The 19,572-nt window shown below is 38.5% G+C and overlaps 1 long non-coding RNA gene across 4 annotated transcripts; it reads left to right on the top strand.

Moving 5' to 3' along the window:
* The first annotated feature begins 2,166 nt into the window (after nt 1–2,166).
* LOC119140890 lies at nt 2,167–18,761 on the top strand. 4 transcript variants are annotated; one of them, XR_005101772.1, is made up of 3 exons: nt 2,167–3,798; nt 10,477–10,651; nt 11,235–18,717. It is a non-coding gene; the product is annotated as an uncharacterized LOC119140890 (long non-coding RNA). The 4 variants fall into 4 exon arrangements; XR_005101773.1 differs by lacking the exon at nt 2,167–3,798 and adding an exon at nt 18,729–18,761 and having other exon boundaries at nt 9,839–10,651; nt 11,235–14,888; XR_005101775.1 differs by lacking the exon at nt 2,167–3,798 and having other exon boundaries at nt 9,839–10,651; nt 11,235–11,342; nt 13,602–18,717.
* The last annotated feature ends 811 nt before the right edge of the window (nt 18,762–19,572 follow it).

Below are 19,572 nucleotides of genomic sequence, written 5' to 3'. Positions count from 1 at the left end.
AATTGTAATTTAGATACATTAGATTAATGATTAAAGGCTATATTTGGATCTATTAGAATTGCAGGCATTTGCTGTGATGATGATAATGATGTTGTCTTCCTCTTCTTCACCAAACTATTTCATCACAAAACCATCTAAAAACCTCCATCAAAGAGCTGTTGCGCAAGGGTCTTTACAAACTGAACAAGAAGACTGTACCTGACTCAGAGACAGATCAGCTAGTTCCCATTTGGGCTAAATGAATTATAAAGATCCTTCTCACTCAAGGACTGATCAAAAATCAAATGAATTTTCTTGATGTTATTAAATCTTCAGACTATGTGTCTTCATTAGTTAATAATTTTAATTCATTATGCCTTTTTTGAAGAATCCAAATTTAAAATAAATCATTTTTGGACATCTGTCTCACATGGAAAACATAACATGAAGAAATGCTGAACAGCTTGTTGATAGCAACTAACAAACCTTCAGATTGTCTTGTTTTCTACCATAAACTAAAATACCTCCTCAGCACTTGAAACTCAGCTGAAGATCATGGAAATCAGGTCATAAAGACTTTCCTTGTCCACCTATCTAAAGCAGCATTCTTCAACCTTTTCAGGTAACTGACCTGCCTTATTCAAGTAAAAATTTTCTCTGACCCTCTTAACATTAACTATGAAAATAGGAGTACATAATGTATTTATGATAACAATGATATGCCTGTATAATTTAGTTGTGTGCATGTTTCAAGAGGTCGACAGAGAAAACTTGACCTTGAAGAGGAAGGGTGTGTGTGGAAGTTTCATTGATACAAAATTTTTAACCACCTCAAACTGACATTGCTTGTCTTTCATGACCATTGTGTCGCAGCCCAGAACATAGGAAGCAATCTAAGGTGGTCATAAACATTCCTCAGTGTTACAGGGCAAGTTTTGTAGGTAATGGTTTTCCTATCCTAAAATATATTTGAAAAATATGAAGAAAAAAATGTATATGTCAACATTGACAAAACGGTTCTTCTTCCTGTCTTTGTTCTTTAGCCATATATTGTTACATTTCATTCAAGAGAGACTTTTTAGTAAACCAAAATTTTCATTGTAAAGTTGTCAACATGTCAGTGTTTCCCCCACCTCAAGAAGTGTTTTTTGAAAAGGTATTACAGAAAATGGACCTCATAACACTCCATCACAAACTTTTGGCCTAGCAACACTGTGCTTTACGTAAGGTTGCACCGTATTCCTGACCTGTCCACCATGTGTGGTCTTTGGAATGTAGTTGGGTTTGAATGTTACATGAGGTTCACCAAAATCAGTCTCATAATTCTTTCTATCTCTAGCTTTTCCAGATCACAGTTCTCTCTATATGGGGAGACACAAGCTGCCTGCAGATTTCCTATGTTACAAACAGGAAGGATGAGGTGGAGACTTCTGGAATGGTCCAAGTGTATGAGGTTCCTCAACTTACATATATACAGCCAAAGAAATAGAGTAGTCAGTAGATTATTTTTTTTTTCTTTAAAGGTAACTTAGCAGAACAGTTATTTTAGAAGGCTAAAGATATTCAGGAGTTGATTTATGTCTTCTAATGTAGACATTCATAATGTAGATGTTGATGTCTGTTAAAATCCCTAGGCACTTTTGAGGTGTGATGCATGTCAGCTAAAGTACACAACTAAAGTAGATCAGATTAATTGCTCCCTAAAAGTACTCAGCACCCCACTTAACTGCAACGAGTGACTGCAGAGCCTGGGGGGACTTGCTCAGATGTAGAAGTCTGCTGAGTAGATATCTGAAGCAAGACGAGATGAATCCTGGATTGGGATAATCTATCAGAAAACATGGTTAAACTCCCAGCTCTGCTGCAGACCTCCTGCCTTCAGACACCAGGGAAAATGTCACCTAGAAAAAATAATGGCTGGATTTCATCCCTCTTCAGACCTTGTACAAGAATGAAGGTGACTGAAGTTGCCAGAAGGAGGGTGGTCTGAGCTTTGCTTCCGCAGGAGCTGTACAAGTTCTTGAAGTGTATTGTTTGAAAAATGATGGTGCACAAGTTAGTGAGGCTCCCGGGCAGTAGCTTACCCAGTGTTAGCATAGCTGACATGCTGACAGTTTATATGGAATTTATGTGCCCATTTACTCTGCTTTTTATGGGAAAACATGTTGTTACCTTACAGCTGCCCCATCACATGCTACTTATCCTGCCTCAGAGCTACAGAGCACCTTCCTCAAGGAAATATACATACATCAAGAGGTTATGTATTTTTAAACAACATTGTAAGAGGGAAATAATAAAATATGCATTTTACTGTGTACTAGCAGCTTTTAATTTTTCTATATAATTTACTTAGCAAATTTAACTTATTCTATAACCATTTGCAGTTGTTCTCTTCTTCATTCACATATTTGGAGTAAGATAAAGAAATCAGGAGTAAGGAAGTCTTTTCAATAGGATAAAGGAATTTGTTGAGGTTCTACCATATTACCAAAAAAACCCAGGAATAAACATACAAAACATGGATGGTAAAGGATGCTTAACAATGGTGACTATGACAGTATATCAAACAGTAAATCAGATAGCAGAAGGCTGGGATTAGTGACAGAAGTTACAATACAATCTTTCTATTCTAAAAAATGTTCCAAAAAGGAAAATAAAAAGAAATAATCCTACTACCGTTATGCCTTCTACCAAATTATTTTACTGATATCCTTCCTCAGTCAGCTGATAACCCATATTTCTGCCTGGAAGTATTCCATTTTCTTATTTGAGTAAAGGAATAACTTGCAAAAGTTGTTTTATCCTCCTGAAGTGATGTTTTAAAACTGGTTTCAGTAATGGTGTGGGTAATTACTTGCTACAGACCCTAACATGAAGAATAGCCCAAAAAAGGCCATCACTGGAGTGCTATTACATTCCATTCAGCTGAAGCTGGTTTAATTAGAACAGCTTATTTTATTTAATATAACCCCAGTATAACGTTTATGTTCTGCTAGGAGGTGAACCAGAACTTCATTTACCTGATACCTAGGGATGAAAATGCACCATCCCCTCTCTTCCATGGCTTCAAGGTCTGAAAAGCCAAGACCAATTTTTATATTTTAATATAGGATTGGAAAATTAGCTTACAGACCCCAGTATTTCCCACATCTCTAGCACCAGCTATTGGTGCAAAAGCATTTTACATAAGAATTGTTCAACAGAGCTTGCTGGCAGGTTCCCTTTCTTTTTCTCTGCCTTCACAGTAATGCAAAGTTATGTTGGTGATTATATTTTCAAATGGAGAAATAGAAAATGTATAAAGCAGTTACACATTTGGATTTGAAAGTGGCCGTAATTACGAGTTAATGAAACTTGGGCTGCTATCCTGATAACAGCACTAGGCTTTTCTGGAGGAAATGGCCAGTGTTGGTTGAAGCTGATTAATAACAATTCTGAGTCTTAAGGGATCATGTCCACATCAGTTGGACCTCCCTGGACAGAGTTATCAGCCATGACTGTAGTTTGAATATGGAGACAGTAGAAAATCTATATACTACTATACACAGTCAAGTTTCTAAGACTGATAAAAACTGATAAAAAGTCTACAAAAGCTTCAAGAAAAGCATATTTTTAAAAAAGTGTTGAGGGATGACATTTGTCACTATTTCAAAGTTGGTTTAGTGCTGTGCCCATTCTTCTGACTAGGTGTACATCTTCCTCAAACCCTCAGGATTGTACCGCTCTAGAAGAATACCTACTTTATGAAGGAGAATCCAGAATTTAGGAAGGCACCTAAATTTATGCAAGACTGAGGACTGAAAAACTGTTTTATCTGAGGTAAAGCTTGTATTCTGCTAACCTAAAATACTCATTTTTCTTTCTTCGTATAGAATCTTCTGGTACCTAGTAGATCTCTGTATTTGTAGAGAGCAGAACTTTTGCTGACAAAGTGTGTATTCATCTGTAGCTACCCACTGCAGAAGTTTCCTCAACTGAGCATTTTAGGATTTAGAACAGTGCCCTATATAAGTTCTAGAGGGCAACCAGAGAGACAGATGACAGAGAGCAGCCATGTGAGGTGTAAGTATAACCTATGTTAACATACTGCCTATTTCAAATAAATGTTTTGGTTTGCCTAGTGCTGCTTGCAGCAACTGACTTAGTTTTGCAGATTAAACAACAGCAGGTGAATTATTTTATTTTTATGTTTTTAGTATTTGTTTTAAGTACAGAAATATTCTCTTACCATATTCTTCTACAATCAGGTGGCAGCTACTAAATGACTCAAACACATGTAGCCATTTTTGTTTTAAGTTCATTGCCTATGAGATGACAGAGCATTAAGGATGCTTAGATGCAACACTCTTTTTTTCGGAATCAGAGAGTGGAGAAAGGCCACTCAATCTGTAACTCTCAGGACCAAAGAAAGATTCAATTGTATCATGGAGGGCAATGTTGAGGGTGAACTTTATGAGAGAAAATAAATCATGTGGTTATTGGGAAGCCTCTAAACTAGAGAGAATTAGAAAGGAAGAATAATTCTGGCAGGACCTGGCAGGTGAAATTCTTTGAATCACGGCCTTGGGACACCTAGGTGAATTTTCTGAAGGGAGCTCACATGAGCCTGTGAATGCAGACGTGGAGCAGAAAGGGAGGACGAAAAGGAGCAGTCTGGTAAAACAGATCTTACTATATGTAGTATCAAGAATCTTAAAGGAAAAAGAAAGAAAATAGATTAAACTGTGATTTTAACTTGCTTTTAAATGCTTGAGGTTCTTTACCTGCAGAGTGTGGCCATTCCCCTCCAGTGCGCTGAAAAAGATAATTCTCCACCTCTTTCTTTTTTCCCAATTTACAGACTTCCTTCCTGGCTGCTTAATGATACAGGGCCTTTTCTTCATCCCAGGATTCAAGTAATGAAGTACCATTGATGTTTGTCCCCCAGGTCAGAAATTCATTATGAACTTACCCACCATTCGATGAATTTTGCCATCCAGCCTCTAGTCAGCTATTAATTATACACCCTTTCCCTCTCAAAACAGCTCCTGCCGGAGCAATGTCCAGACATCCATTTTACAGCTGGGGCTTAACTACAAAGAGATTAAATGTCTTATATCAAGCCACAAGTTGAGGGTACGTGTGACAGAATTCTGCCCAGCCAACAGGTCCTAAGATTTGTTATCCCTTTCCTTACACCTGTGTCCATTAGTACTCTACTAACCAATAGGCCAGGAAAGAGAAATCAAAAAGCCAGTGCAATCTTGTCACATCCTTTTCTGCACCTTGGCTGAGGCCCAGCACAGTATTTGTCTTGAAAGGAGAGAAAAGCATTGACAGAAACACCTTGCTGAACTGAAACTAAGTGCGATGCTTGTTGGCTACATGTGGAGGCATGGGAGGCCCCACAAGGAAAAGATAAAAGAAATAAGGACCCAAGCTGGATAATGACTGCCCGTAAAGAAATCTTGACCTGGTGTTTCAGGGGATTTGTACAGCTCTCCAAGATCCATGTGGCTGGCTCTTCGGTTGAGTGTTAGAAAAAGGCCTGATCGGGAACATAAGTCTTTTGTCTTGTTTTGTTTTCCTGAGAAAACAAATTGCACAAGGGAAAAGACCTTCATGTTATAAGACAAATACTTAAATGTTCATCTTGCATCACTGGAAGTTAAATCCTAAGGCTTAGCTGCACTCGATGGAGAGACCCAAGGAACAGCATAGCAGTTCTGCTCAGGACAGGGAAATGTTCAGAAGAGAAGGTGGAGATTGAGGATAGCACAGAGCAGGTCGGGGCAAAAAAGCTCCACATTTGGATGAAATCTATAAGACTTTCAAAATGAGCAATGAACTGTAGAGGGGATGTAATTGATCCTGTATTTCTAGTGTTTTGTTACCCTGGGGAGGCAGGATCCCCTTCACTTCCCAGTTAAACCAGGAATTCTCTAGGGGATCAAAGTTCAAGCAGAGCGGTCTGCGTGCTGCAGAAGGCAAGCATGCTTTCATTAACTTCTCTAAAATAAATGACATCATCAATAAAGGAAATTATAATAAAGTAATTTATAATAAAGTAGCTTGGTTTAAAGTTTTATTCTTGTTGCAGTTGTTTTCTTAAGCTCTGAGATACAACAAATCACACGAGCGTCTGTTAAACGGATACTCACCCAAAATTACCAACTTTAAAGACATTTGTGAGAAAGGCATGAAAAAGACTGAGTCATCTGTAAAATATCCTAAAGCATTAATTTTGGACTCACTTGTAACTTTCCAGATAGTTAAATCTTCACCTTAAAATTAAGTGATCTGACTTTCATTAAGAAATATGGCCCTGATTTTGAAAAATGAGTAGCAATTTGAAATATCTCATTTTATCAGTTGCCCTTATTCCCATGTGCTGAAAATCTGGCTCATTTAAGTAGGCTTTACTATCTACCTGGAAATAAAACTGGCTAAAATCAGTAACTCATTTTCAAAATTTAGGTCTAAGGTTGATAATTCTTTTAATAAAAGAAATGAATACATTTCCTTCCAGCTTTTACTGAAAACTGAACTGAATCTTTACTTGGAGGCTATACCAACATTCCTTGTTCATGAATGTTATCTTGTAATTTTCTTGTATTCATCTGTCAGGCTGCTACTCATTAAATTCATTCTCTAAACTATGTGAGGCAGGACTGGGTTTTGTTCTCTACAGTTCCCTTCTGTAGAGGAACTGTGATGTTTGAACAGAGCCCTTAGATGTAAATAATAAGCAAAACTATTAACGCTTTAATGATAAGGGTGATAGATTATTTTTTTAACAACTTTTAGATGAAGTTAACCAAAATATAAGATGGAATCCTGGCCAACTTGGGTTATGATTAGACTATCATGATATGTTTGCTCAAAATATTTGTCACTGCATGATATACATTATGAGAGCCTTTATTTCTTGTAGAAAATGAGAAAAAAAATCAAAAACCCCAAATCCCAAACAAACTAAGCAAAAAAATTAGTGTCTTGAAATCAACAAGAAATGTGCTATGTTTTCAGAGATCTCCAGTGTTTAAAGAAACCTAAAGCATAATCCATGAAGAGTCCCTGAACATTAATGGACATCCTATGATTTGCTAGAGTCATAATATAATATATTATTTGTTCGATAACCTACGAGAAAGCTATCAATATACGGACACTACAGACTCCTGGTCTCAGGGCTCCCTACGGGGCTTTTGGCTTCTTCCGTAATGGGCTGTGTTGTTTTTAGTGCTGCAGTGGCATCATTTAACTTAACATGATGCTTCCTTCACTCGTCTGCTGCAAGGATGTTTGCCAGTCAAGAGGAGAAATATTAAATGGAATAAAACTAGAGAAGTTTAAGATGAAAAGCATTTCCCAAAGGCACAAGGAGAAGTTTCCAAGAATACAGCAATCTGAGATTTAGGAGGATGATCAGTCTGCAGCCAGATTAAGGTAGGCAAAGATATATATAAACCAGGTTCAAATCTAACTTAAAACTACCTTTGTTCTTCTCAGAGAGGACAAAACAGGCAAAAGGCCTAAGTGTTGCCTCCCTTCTTTTTGGGCCCTTTCCAGTCAGTGAAAACCTGGTCTCGGAGCTTAATCTCACTTAGTTTGTGGTCAGGGGCTCAGATAAGAGGTAAAGACTGCGCAGGCACAGGAGAGGAGGGCTGGCCACAACATGTGTTACGGTTGTTTCCTGCTCTCTGCAGTGATGTGGGGAATGCAGAATTTATTTAGAGCTGTGTTGAACCTTCTTTGGTTCGTGCTAAAGCACTAGGAAAACCCATAACTGCCTCAGTCTCTACTAACCCTATAGGACAGAAGCAATTCTGTATTGAGAAAGGCATGAGCAGCACAACCTGATGGTTTTCTGTTGCTCCATACATAATATTATGAGTGAATGTGTGCAGTAAGACTAGGAAACTTATTTCTCTGAAATCAGTTAATTCCTCTTTACTATATGCAGTCAGTAAGGAAAGTGTTATAAGAAGGGACTGGAGAATTTCATCAATACCAGAAGTTAAAGAGCTCTCAACTGGCAGATACTCAAGCAGCGAGATGATTTGGTCTGTGCAATTAATTTTTAAATGATGGTTATGAAGGCTGTGGGACTTAGGACCAGTGATTTGCATTTCAATAAACACCAGTTCAGAAATTCTTAAGTGTTACTGGAGAGCAATTGATGGCTTAACAAACTTTATTAATTTTCAGTTGAATGTTTAGTGTGGTTCCACTTTGAAATGTGATATGGATCAATGATCTACTTGGCAATACTCAAATCTAAAAAGTTTTAGTTCAGATAAGTGTAGAAGCTTGCACACGTGTCCAAAGTCTACCTGACAGGTTGATTCTGATGTCTCTGGCTTTATAAACTTAGCAATAGTCATTATTATTATTTCAGTGCTGTTTATATACAGATATCTGCACATTGTGAACCATTTTCATGTTGGTTATCTTCTGGTAAGTGTCTATTAAAAACTATTGATGCAAGAGGATGTTAGCTATGCACCCAAGCACATATTCAGACTCTCATCCTTATTAGGCACCTGCTTCAGCCATTAAATCAAATTTCCATAAATGCTATATTAGACCATTTCCCAGATCACATGTTTTGATTATATGATACCCTTAATAGCTAAGTAAGCCCATGAAAGCATGGATCAACCCATAGGTATTGTCTCTAGGTATGAAAGTGCATGTCTTTTTTGTAGGCTGCAGACATCTTGTCTACTGCTCTGTTGCACAGCTTCTTGTTCCCTAAGTTCCAACTTGTTTCAACTGCACAGCAGACTTAGGCAGTCTTTCAAACCATTTCTCCAGTAACCCTGTACACCTTTCTTTTCTCTCACATGTAGGTAATTTTACCTTACACACCAACATGACAAGGTGTTCCTTTGAAATCAAAGGCTTTTCCTTTGAACTAAAGCTCAAGAATCCCTGTTCTGTTTCTTTAGTATCAAGCTTCTCTGGGGCTGCTATGATCTTACATTTTTCAGCTCATGTTTATATGCCAGAAACAATTAAGCAAGTATTCATTTCATACATGTTACCCAGAAAATCTCTAGCATTATTATTTCCTCCAGGAAACAATTCTCCAAAAAAGAATATAAATGAAAACCACAATCTATATATTTATATTATTTATAAGTTTTGAAATATTATTTCCCTGTACTAAAAAGAATGGAGATATTGCTACATGGGAAATCTGGGAAACTTTTTTTTTAATCCAATTTCAGCAAAAAAGAGAAACAAAACTTTCTAGTCATGCACAACTATAAGTTATGTAATAGTGGAGTGAAGAAACATGATGTTTCTTTCATTTTCTATACGTCTTTCCACCTCTAGAAAAAGATTTAATTTCAATCCTATTTGGCAAATACAAAGACTACAGCTTCATGAAACTTCAGCTCTTAGCATGACAAACTTTTTAAAACACTGGCCCTAATTATATGAATTAAATTTATTTCAAATATGGTATTAAAGGGGGGGGCAGAAAAGGTGAGAGGCAATGAGTGTGAAAATATATAATCACATGTATGCATACAGCTCATGCAAACATAGATAAGTATATAGGTATAGAAGTGTATATACACACCATGCTGAAAGACTCTTAATTCAGATACATACATATAATTCACACATATGCTTATGCCAAAATGTCATGTTGATTTTTTATTTGAAATGGAGATTTCATTTCAATACAATCAAAGTGCAACTTAATGTAATGATTTTGTTCTTCATCAAGAAAAAATTGTAAACCCTTCATCTTTGTTCTGTACTGCAGAGGTTCATGAGAACCAAAATATGATAGTCTGCTGTTACAAGATGCCTTAAAGGCAGAACATAAACAAACATCCTAATTGGTAAATTGAAAATTAGAGTTCATTGTTTTTTCCCCTTAATGAATGCAATTCCACTGGCAGGTATTCAGCTTCATATTCATATTCAGCTCAGTGAAAGCAAAAATGTACCAGTGGACTAGACAGATGACTGGTTTCTCCCAAAACATTGTGCTAAGGTCTGTGTCTTTGAGACAGAAGCTTCCTTGACAGGCTCTGCAAAGTCTTTTCTGAGCCTATGCAGAGGTAATAACTTTTAGGCAAAACGCACAACACCATGAGGCATCACAGTCCATTCCTGCAGCAATATAAAATGCACAAGAGTTGTGCTGCAGGAATTTTCATTTGATCCAAAGTTAGAGGCAATGAGGAGAAAGCAGAGAGCAGGATGAGGCAGCTCAGCTGAAGTGAGGAGAATGGGAAGCCCTGAGGAGCAGGGCATGGTTTTTGCTCTGTCATTTGTCTTGAACCATCTGCCTGACCCAGCACAGCCAGCCCCTTGGGAGGCTTTAAGTATGGGCAAGGAAAACAGCTTCAGAAATGTATATCTGCTCTGTGGATGGCATTCCAGCCTGAACTTTATTTTGGGTAACAGCAAGTATTTTTCTAGCTTAATTTACAAGGAGAGCCTCCCACAGGAGTGGTAATGACCCCATTTTATATATGCTTGTGTCAACAGGTTACATGAGCCAAAAAAACTCAAGGCAGAGTCAGGGAGCTAATGCACTCCATTGCCACAGCTGAGCTGGGGGCTGCAGCAAAGAGCTCCAAACCACTGGAGAGAGATCTGGAAGTGTTTCATGCTCTGAGATACTTTCTCAGAGCAAACACCACAAGGAAAGTATTTAGCACAGGTATATAAAGTGTGGTAAAATGGTGGGCACGCGGTATAAGTAACTTCTGGTTTAGTGCAGCCTGGTATTTCAAATGTGGCTTTCGTCTTACACAATTTACAAATGTTTTCTAAATATTAAATGTTACTTTTCAATTAGGAAGCTTACTTTGGAAACTGGGTGGAAACTATTTGCAATTACTTATCTAGGATTTTGCATTATATTAGGGCTAGACTTCAAAATTCAGTCTAGAAAGATGAAGCCTTTACCTGTGTTTCCACATAGGATTAACACAGGGGCAGGAGGAAGAGAAGTGTAAGCAGAATATCTTGGTGTTGCCTGGACCTGTTACAATCACATTCCTGTTTCCATGGGAGAAAAAAAAAAAAAGAAAAAAAATATAAACACTTGGAAATAATTTACTATAAATAAAAGACACTGTAGCTGTTTTCAAACCATGCAACTTAGATAATGCTTCAATTCTCCTGTCACACCATTTTTAACAGGATAGAGAAGCAATCTTATTTAAACAGAGTGTTAAATTTTCAGACTCCGCCTTCTGCATGAGAACTGTCTAGCTTAAGATGTCCATCCTTTTTTCTAGGGGTGCTGCCACCCTGAAAGAATGAGGCAGAAGGAAATAACTGGCTTGATCATGTCAGGCAGTGAGTAATGCTGATGTCGAACACCAGCCCTGAAAGATGCTGAAATTGTAAGTCTCGGTGGTTTTCTGGTTTGAAATGCTGAGTAGAGGGATAGTGGATTATGTAGCTGAAGAACTGCTGAAAACGAGTTGTCTTGGTTGTGTCAAAATCTCCTCTGTGATGAGCCTGGAAACCTCATAATGAGTCTCAAGAAAGCCATTTCTTATGCTAATTATTTCCCTCAACTGTGCATCCAATTTAATGTGTCATTTGAGATTCAGATACTCTGCACATGCACAAGATTTGAATAACTGATTGAATGTGCACACCGGCTCGTACAGACTTGCTCTGCAGAAATAATAAAAAAAATAATAAAATAATCCTTTCTGACTGTTTTATGAAATCATCACAAAAGATGCTGTACTAACACCACAACTAGAAATACTCCAGATACCTGAAGACCTGGGTCAGGACTACCCTTCAATGGTAAGGTCCATCTCAGACAGCCTATACGACTTTTCACTCTCAATGTGTTCCTTGATTCAGAAAGAAAAGCAATATTCAACCCATTGTTATTTAAATAAGCAAAGCTTAAAACAAAGTGAAAGTTTGTGTTACCTTTTAACAACAAATCTGATCAGCCTCCTCCACTTCCATTTTTACATCCTTCTGTTTTCTTTCAAAGAGACCAAACTCTAAAGAAAATGTTAAAGTTGTCCTAGCAAATTCTGTCTGAGCTGTAACAAAACCCCCAAAACCACCTACCTTCAAAAAATTGGAAACCTGCATTTATCATGTGGAAAATTAGGAATAAATTTTGTTAGTCAAATGATTGTCTTTTTTTTTTTAAGTGCAGTCACTGTGATGAATATCTGAGTCATCTTGTCCACACATTCCTTTTCCCTTGCTTGTCAAGAGCAAGATAATAATCTCTTCTCTACAGTTAAAAACTACAAGAACGTCTGCACTGCAGATCTCAATATACTGTAAGGATCTCTGAAGTAGCATATAACAGAAATTAGACCAGAAATAATGTCTGCAGAACAGTTCATGCTTTCTCTGCAGAGCACCTTCACACAGCATGGCATGGTGGTCTTCTGAGTCTACACAGCTCAGGCAACCTGTTGACATTGCTCACTTTTCAGCAGATTCAGCTCACTTTCTGTCTTTTTTCTGATCTAGAAAAAGGGATGATAAAGGAGTGATCTCTCTAAGGCAACCCTAAATCCACAGACTTTCCATGCAAAATATTACTGCAATGCAAAATACCGTTTTAGTAGAAGCTGTTGACTGAGGTCTGGTTTGGTATTGTCTAGGTTAATGGGTAAGAACTATAAATAGAAATTGGTTTAATCCCTAGTTCAGGCCCATGTGGCTAAATTTTAGGACACCATGTATACACATTTTAGGGATAAATAAATTTTTGCATGGAGCCAAAAATGCAGCAAGCATTGTTGTGCTGTTAAGTAATAAAGAACATGTGTCTGCATCAAAACTGTTGCTCAGATACATAAGCATAAATTGTGTTCAGGTGGTCTCAACCGTGTAGGAATTGTTTATATGACCCTTATGGTCAGGTTTCAGTGACTACCCTTCTCAGCAGATTCTTTGACCCTCATAAATACATTTTGGTTTTACCCAGTGTCTGGCACCATATAGGGAGCTGCTATAAGGGTGAACCCACTGATACTTGAAGAAGTTCACACCAGTTAACAACATTAGTCCCACAACAGTTTAAGTAATTTTAACACCATCAACAAAGTGAAAAAGTAGAGACAACAAGATGACAGCGCCTGTTGATTTCCAGCCAGCACTTCAATATTTTCCCTAAGGTAAACCTTCCAACCCAAGGAAGCATTTCATTTATGACAGAGCAGCGTAGTGGTGGCAGCAGCCAACTTTCAAAGTAATTATTGCTGTTAAACTGAAGTGGGCTTTAAACGTTTCATTCAGATCAATTTATTCAAAAGTGTTTAAGGCTCAGCCAAGTTTACTACTGTTGTGGTCGTGGGACACTTTATGGTTTATCATAATGTTTGATCAATTGCAGTGGGACATGAACAGAGGTGAAATGCAAAGGAGGTGGGGAAAAAAAATCTGTTGGGTATTTTTTCTGTTGTCAATATTTCCATTTGTGGAGCCATTTTTGTGGTTGACAAGAGGTGGGAGGAGGTTGGGGGGAGTCTGGGATGTAAGGCAGAATTAACTGTTGAATATCTATTCTCCAGTGGAGGGTTAAAGTTTATGAAAGATTTTAAATCCTTCTTTTCCTTTCTAATTTTGAGTCTTCCTTTTACTGCTTTTTTTCTTTTTCCTTTTTTTTTCAGCCCTGTCTCCAAAGAAAGCAATAAGCCTGTCAAAGAAGGAATTAATTAAGCAAATCAATCAGTTTTATTAAGGAATTACAAAGCCCATGTGAAGCATTAATTATTCAGATAATGGTACATCTGTAAGCCTTTCTTTTCAATTATTGATGAGTCACTATCTATCATCCTGACTGTTTTAGTACTGATTTAGTTGTGAATGAAGCCAGGCCATTCAGCCATAGCATATGCCAGTTATGAGAGTTGCTAGATGACTAGAGGTGGGAGAGAGAGAAAGATGAGAGGTATCATTTATTTCCATCCACAGTGATTGCAAATATTAAATATTTCAGGGCACGTGCTTTCTTCAGAGATGCAGATGGAACAGAAACTGTCCTTCCTTGCTGATATCATCTGGGTGATCACCTTTGTTCAATGAGGCAATACATGCCCATTTTTTGCCTCTGCAATATCCATGCAGCTTTTCTGTTGACTTTATGTGAGGTTCCCCACTAGTTCATAAGGCCCGGCAAAATGAGATGCCTTTCCATTGTCACAAGAAAGTTATAATTTTGCATCTGCTGATCAAGGCAACTGTTCTCATTTTTCTCTTTGCTAGGAATTTCATGACAACTGCTTTAATAGAGAGCCCTTCTGCAGCCCTTGGCTTATTTTTCATGCTCACCTTATTAGATATAATATACAGGGAAGTGTTCTCCTACCTGCTTTCATAAGTGGGGAGAAAAGGGATTGACCTCATAATGTTGAAACTCAAGCAATCAAACAACAACTTCTTCATCACTGAAGAAAAATGAGTGTATATAAATAGTTACTGATGGGAAAAGAACCTCATAGTAAAGGAAACCCTGGATCTCAACGAAATTATCTCGTAATTGAGAAAACTCACATTCCACTTGAGAGCAACTGCAGAAGGCCAAAATTGTGAGGAAACATGATGAGCATTGTGCAGTAATATAAAGACAACAAGCTTCATTTACTACTGCCCTTCAGAATATGCGGCTATTTCAAGATGCTTTCCATTCTTTCTAAACAATCTGAAAGATTACTGAATATAGACTATCCAGTAAACAGAAAAAGGTATAGAGGGTATAGATCTGGCTTGTAGGAAGATTGTCTCACCTTGGCCTGTTCTATGTTTTCAGGCAAATGGGGTTCTCTGTGATTTGGTCTCTGGCAGGCTGACCATGGGTGAATGTTGCAATTTACGCTGCCCAGCTAAACCCACACAGAATAAGGATGACGCCTCTTCCTACCCACCAGCGGCTCCACTTTCTGCCATGGTGTTTGCAGGTACATGGAAATGAGGCAGGAACAAGTGCTGTTTCTGCACACAACATCAAGGTGCAACCACTGGGCTCCCCCGCCCACATCTATCTCCAGAATACACACTTGATAACTTTAAAACCATCTGTTCCTATCTTTCCTGCACTGACAAGACAGGAGCCGTACTTCAGGGCATAAGCTTATCTCTAGTTGACGTCAGAAAGGTATTTATTGAACTAAATAACTGGTTTCATTAAATTGACTGTGTGCCTTTCTGAGAGCACCCAGCCTTGGTCAGTGTGTGATACTATTCAGGATTAGAAATGCTAATGTCCTCCTCACAGAACAAAGACTGCTCATTAAACAGAAACGTGTTCCCCAGTCCTTCTACCTTTGCACCTGCTAGATCAACATGAAAATCTGCAGCACAGTAGTATTTGTAAGAGGTGAAACTCAGAGGAGTAGAGTGCCATCCCTTCACTTTCTATCAGCTTAGCATAGAAATGCAATGAGAATTCATTGCTATCTTGCCATGTGTGTTATTTTGCTTCAGCTCTCAGCTAAAAGCCATGAATGAGAAATACTAAGAAAATTAATGACAAAGGAGTGAGAATTTTTTCTCACTTCAAAAAGTTTGGTGTTGGCACAAAACTTGACCTTGAATACGAAGATGCCATCCAAATGTGCTTCTCATTTTCATGTAGAAACCTAAAGGTGTAGTTACTAGCCTAAAGTAATGTTGCTTAGACAGTTATAAATTCAATTTTACTAATAAGAAGCAATTAGACTTTGGAAAAGAACTGGATGAAATCTGTGAATTAAAAGCTGGGGGGTTAAAGAACTAAGCTTCACAGTTCCTGGCCATTTTTATTTGTTACTCTATGTGAGAAATGTGCCACTTCTTGTAACTGTGTGGGCTTTCTGTCTTCTAATGATATCTATTACTCGTCCAATGACAGCTGCTTTCTGGCTGTAGCCTTAGGCTCAGCACACACTGCTATCACTTTGCCTCAACAATGCTGTCCTGCTTTGACTTTTGCCAAATTGTATGTCATATATACTAAAAAATCTCTGCAGTTAAGGAAGAAGAAAAACCCCAACGAGTAACTGTTCAGTATGGTAATGTAGAAATAAAAATAACTTTAATATATATAGATGGACATATGTATATATAACCCCTGCATAATATTATAGCTGACACTGACTGCAGCTCACTTAAGGGGTAACTCTAATGTAACTAGGAGAGTAATAAGGCAACATCTTTGGAGGTAACACGAGTACTCCATCATTTCTCAAGGACATATATTGCCACTGTGTTGGCATCTTTGAGGCATCACCTTCCAGTGACCAAGTGGGGTTTTTTAAAGGAACACAAAGAAACATCCCATCTTTTGGGGGTTACATGTCTGACAACCTAGATGGGTCCAGAAGCATGCTTTGGTGTGGGTCAGAAGACACTTGTGCCCGCACAGGGATCCCTTTCTGTTATTGTCCCCCTGCCACCATGAAAATAATGAAGTTTCCAGTTCTGTGATTTGAGAAATGGAAGGCAGGACACACCTTGTGCTCAAAATGAACAGATAGATCAAGTCCAGACTTTCTTTGGAAAAGCAGACAGATCAGTGTGCCCAGCTGAACCTGTGCATTCTACCCTGCCTTCTAAAAGGATGTGCTCGGAAATGGGACAAATCACCTCCAGTGCGGAGGCAACACCACCACCAGTCAGTCCTAAAAGACGATGGTGCTGAATAATTACTTTCCCCAGCAATTGTGATTCAGTATGTGCAGTATAAAGCCCATATGCAACCAAAACAGAGTCTACAGTAGCATCACCTATACAACATCTCAGAAAGAATATTTCCTGAAGCGGTCAAATCACAAGGGCTGATGTCTCCGATTCTTGCAAGAAAACTCTATTAGCTATCTGAAACCACGTGCTCAACGTTTTGCCTAATACCAAAGATTTTAATTCCCATGTCAGAGTGCTACCTAGCACTGTGCTGGGGTTTGACTCAGCAGTCAGTCAGATAATAACCTTGTCACTTTTTTGCATCATTCATGGTTTAACTGCAAGTCTAAGTTAGTGAAATTCCTACAGATGGCAATGAATCCTCTCCTTCTTTATACATAGGCCGAATTTGGCTTGATCTAGATACATAATTTAGTTAACAAATGTAGTCCTTCACTTTCCTTAATATGGTAAAAATTTCCAGTGCTATAGATAGTGCAGAAAAAAATATTTTGTGTTGTGATTTGTGATGCTCTGATATTCAGCAAATACAAGAAAATGGTGAATGAATTGAATATTTATTGCAATATCCCCCAGGTGTATCTGCCCTGCTTATCTAGCTGCAGGACTGAAATTCTAAGGAAGGCCACTGCTTCCCCCAGTTTCCCCACTAATCAAAGGTATCCAAGCAATAACTACAGTCATGCAGTGTCTCAGTCAGTGCTGTATGTTTTGTTGGTTTCCTCTCCATTCCTTTAGGAGAGCCTCATGATTTCAGTGATCAGATACTGTGTTCATGTCTGTGAACATTATATCAAGTTTACCAAGTTTATCCTGACACTGACAGAAAGGAAAGACCTGATTCAACAACCTCAATGGTCCTCAGATGTTCATTATTATTTCTTTTACTGACAGACTTGGACACCTTAATTAGAGAAGCATGTGATTGTGACAGGTGCTTTACAGGTATGGAAGAAATAACGGCCCCTGCTCCCAAAATACTAGGCAAGAGAAAGGCAAAACCTAAAGAGCCCCTTAGGAATTCAGGGAGCAACAAACACCACTGGCTATTGCTGTTGTTAATGTATTGACAGGCTTTTGGTGAAGGTGTTATGGTAAGGAAGACCTTTAAAGAAAGAATCTGAAGGAGACCGCAGAGTTGTTACAGCTCTTGTTTATAGGAAAGGCCAATGAAACCCCATGAGAATAAGTACAGTGGAAAGTACAAAGTGATTGAAAATTTCACAAGCTGATGATGCAAGTTAAACACTGCATGCCAACTGGAGGTCAGAATTAGCCTCCTGACAGTAAGTGAGAAATTATGTACAGCAGCATCCTGAGCTACGACTGCCTTTTGCACTTGATGTGAGAGAAAAAAGGGAGAGGATGAGGAGACGAAGGGAAAAGAGAGACCAGCCGAGGCTGCCCATCAAGAAAAATATTGTCTGCAGCATTCTCACCCAGATAAAAGGGATGATACAGAAACAGATACAAGGTGGTGAAAGGAGAGGTGAGAGTTTTCCAATGTGAATGAATATGAAAAGCCATATTGCAGAGATGATCTGAAGAAAGTATCAATCAGTCTTACAATGTGGGTGCTGAGGGCCTGGGGAGATCTTTGTATCACAGATGTCACATACATTTGCTGGGCTAGATGTAAACAAGCGGGATAGTAGCTATCCAGAGCCTGGCTGCGTGGAGCATGAGGTGGGAAGGAGGCACAGAATAAGTCCTCACTTCAGATGCAGACCAGGGCAGAGAGACCCAGGAAAAAAGGATGCAGAGGCTGGACTTGGATTTCAAGTTAAAATATCCAGAAACAGTTTTGACTACTGAACTTATCCTCACTATAGCTGAAACAGTAGATCAAAGTCTTCTGTATCATTTGCCAACTTGCCAACATTTCACTCTTCCTAACATTGCTGCTTTAACTTTTTGTTTGTTTATTTGTTTGTTTAAAGGTATAAGCATACTGGTAAATCAGAACTCTTCATGTTCTTCAGTTTGCCTTTGAAGTTTTCTATCTCTTTTTTGGCTCTGATCTATCCCCCTCCATCCCCACCCCCCACCCACCCCCAGTTCTGCTAGTTGACATTTCATCTATTTATGCAACCTCCTTTTCCAACTGTCTTGTCCAGATGATTCACTAACAACTGGACTAATGGCCCTCTTGCTTCTTAGCAGTTGAGAGGGTGAGGGAATGAAAGGGTCAGGCCATCAGCAGCTGCAAATTTGTGCCACACCATTGGTTTAATTGAAACAGTGCCAGTTTACACCAGCAGATAATCTAAGCCTGGGGCTCAGTTCAATCTAAGCACAAGGAAAGAAGATCTCCAGTCTGGTCACCCACCTAAATTGGTTACCTAAAATATGTTAAAACTAAAGTTGGTTACCTATTGGTTCTTCAGATTAGCAGTGTGCTAAGGAAAAAAAAAAAAAAGGCATCAGCATCCAAAGATTTGCTTTCTTTCTGATGACCCTCTCAAAGACATCAGCATCTTCACACTTTATATACACACATTTGGTTTTGCGGGGGGGGGGGGGGGGGGGGGTAACAAAATCAAAATAAACAGTAAGACACTGTCACAGCTCCATTAACTTAGGATAACTATCTTTTTTACACTTCAGTTTGCTGATGGTAACACTGTTTTTGGTTCATAACACGTGTATTTCATATTAGTGCTTTTACAGACTAAGAAATAGACTGTAGCTGCAAACAGAGTGACTTTGGTAACCCTGCTGGGGTATTTGCACCTAAGATTTAGAACAACAGACCAGTTATTTTTTTCCCCATTAACTTCTGGAAGGGGCAGAGAGAATTTCCGATACTGAACCCTTTGGTCTAGCCCTTTCCTTTCAATTTCTTTTGAAGTGTGACACAAAATATTGTGTCTAAACTATAGTAATATACCTACTGTTTACTGTAGCAAATTAGACCACCAGCTTTTCTTGCCCTTGTGGTACACATTCTGTTTATTCCTA

This window comes from Falco rusticolus, chromosome W (genome assembly GCF_015220075.1).
Source record: "Falco rusticolus isolate bFalRus1 chromosome W, bFalRus1.pri, whole genome shotgun sequence".
NCBI lineage: Eukaryota > Metazoa > Chordata > Aves > Falconiformes > Falconidae > Falco > Falco rusticolus.
Note: the sequence above shows the minus strand (reverse complement) of the source record. Positions and strands in the feature narration are given on the sequence as shown.